Genomic DNA, 2,846 nt, shown 5'->3' on the forward strand with positions numbered 1-2,846 from the left:
ATATATATATATATATATTGCATCTGCATGTGTGTGCATTTTTTTTCACTTTCATTTTCATGTTATATTAACTTCAACTCTAACAATGTGGAGCCAAAAGAAATACTGTTAAAGACCCCAAATTCACTAACGTGTATGTATTTCACATTACTATTTATCCTTTATTAGATCTAATATTTGAACTAACATTTACCTACTATATATTACACGTTATATGCCAATACCAACATTGTGCGTAACAATTTTCTTATCAATTTAAGGAAAAATAAATTAGCTAAGCATACAAAAAAAATTATATAATGTATGAATTTTTCTCTGGATTTAACTATATAAAATTATGAATGTTTAAACACATGTGAAACTTGAGAAACTTCATAATAATTGAATCAATTCTCGTATAATGGCGATGATACATAATGCAAAGAAGGATTGAGAGTTACCTGTTGCAAAAATAATTTACAACAAAAGAAAGAAGAAGCCACGAACTCGAAATCACGATCCAACTGTCAAACTCCAACTTGTTGTCTACCACATTTTAAAAAGGAAAAAAAATTCTCTATGATTTCTAAAAGAAAATTTTGTCCACTTTTGCTTTCTCTTAGTTTTTCTCCCCACTTTTCTCTCTAACTCTTTTTCTCTTTTCTTGCTGGCTCCCTTCTCTTCTCGTCTCTCTTTTTAGTTTTTTCTTGGTTTGTTCTATTCTTTTTTTTTTGGTTTTTCTTCTCCCAATTTTCTTGTTGTCTGCCCGTGTGTGTATATAAAGGGAACCTAAGGGAGGGAGTTAGGGAGGTTGAGATAATATAGGGGTAGTTGGGGTAGGTTTTTTAGGATAAGATCACTTTTAAAAAAAAAAAATAATAATAATAATAAAAATAAATAGAATAAATAAATAAATTATTTATAAAATAAATAATAATAATAATAATAAAATATTAAATAATTAATTTTTATACTTAATAAAATATAACTAATCTAACATAAAATATAATTAAGAAGAAAAGAAAGAAAAAAAATTAATAGCTTATTTATAAAAATCTAAATTAAAAGAAAATATTTTTGAAACTTTTATTATTATTATTTTAAAATTAAATTTAAAACAAAATACCCTAAAATGTAAAAAAAAATTGAATATATTTTCACAATTTTGAAAATGAATAAGAATTAAAATAATATCGGATCAAATATAAATATTAAATAATATATATAATCTATATATTAAACTCAGGGAGGGTCAAAATCACGTGTCTACATTTTGGCCCTCTTTGTTTGAAATCTCGAAGAGTTTTCAAACAAAGAAGTAGACAAAGAGGTGATTTTTGATCCTCCAATTATTCAAAAAGTAAAGATAAAATAAAATAAAATAAAAGATGTGATCGAGTCCTGATTTTGGACCGCCTACATATCCCGGGTTATAAGGAAATCAGGTCACTTATAGTTCAAAAAGAAAAAAATGGGGAGACAATGAGCTAGAGGTTGAGTTAGGTTCCGTCGAGTTTCCAGTTCGCGGCTTCTGCTTTACATTGAAATGAATAACAATAAATAAAATGAAGATACAAGTGAAAGATCCTATCTAAGCTGCCTTTTTTTTTAAATCTTGACTTGAATCTTCATGACTTCTCAAATGGTGACATAGCCACTATTCTGAGTTCAATCTTTAAAAAAAAAAAATGAAATGTTCCTTCATGTTGGCTCTTGGATTTAGAGAGGAACTTGACAATTGACTCATTCTTCAGACTTTTCTCTGACTTGATCATGAAAATCTTTACCCTATTCTTCAGGCGGGCTCCTGAACTTGCAACTGATAATGTTCACCCTATTCTTCAGGAGTAGGCTCCTGGACTTACAACTTCTTCACCCTGTTCTTTAGGCGGGCTCCTAGACTTACAACTCCTTCACCCTGTTCTTCAGGCGGGCTCCTAGACTTCCTTTTTCTTCACCCTGCTTTTCAGGCGGGATCCTAAACTTACATTTTCTTCACCCTGCTCTTCAGGCAGGATCCTGAACTTACATTTTCTTCACCCTGTTCTTCAGGCGGGCTCCTGGACTTACAATTTTGTTCATCCTATTCTTCAGGCTGGCTCCTGAACTTTCTCTTTTCTTCACCCTGTTCTTCAGTCGGGCTCCTGGACTTTCTATTTCTGATTTTTTCAAATATGTTCCTGAACTCAACATAAAAGGTGAAACAGAAAAATAACATCTCATTCTTCAGGAGGGTCCTGGACATAAAATAAGTTCTCATTCTTCAGGGAGGGTCCTGTCCCATTCTTCAGGAGGTCCTGAGAATAAAATAAATTGTCATTCTTCAGGAGGGTCCTGTCCCATTTTTCAGGAGGGCCCTAGGCATAAAAATAAATTCACATTCTTCAGGAGGGTCCTGCCCTATTCTTCAGGAGGGTCATGAGCATAAAATAAATTTCCATTCTTCAGGAGGGTCTTGTCCCATTCTTCAGGAGGGTCCTGGGCATAAAATAAATTCTCATTCTTTAGGAGGGTCCTGTCCCATTCTTCAGGAGGGTCCTGAGAATAAAATAAATTTTCATTCTTCAGGAGGGACCTGTCCCATTCTTCAGGAGGGTCCTAGGCATAAAAATAAATTCACATTCTTCAGGAGGGTCCTGAGCATAAAATAAATTCCCATTCTTCAGGAGGGTCCTGTCCCATTCTTCAGGAGGGTCCTGAGCATAAAAATAAATTTCTATTCTTAAGGGGGGTCCTGTCCCATTCTTCAGGAGGGTCCTGAGCATAAAATAAATTCTTATTCTTCAGGAGGGTCCTGTCCCATTCTTCAGAAGGGTCCTGGGCATAAAAATAAATTCACATTCTTCAGGAGGGTCCTGAGCATAAAA

Source organism: Capsicum annuum, chromosome 6, assembly GCF_002878395.1.
Source record: "Capsicum annuum cultivar UCD-10X-F1 chromosome 6, UCD10Xv1.1, whole genome shotgun sequence".
In the NCBI taxonomy this organism is placed as follows: Eukaryota; Viridiplantae; Streptophyta; class Magnoliopsida; order Solanales; family Solanaceae; genus Capsicum; species Capsicum annuum.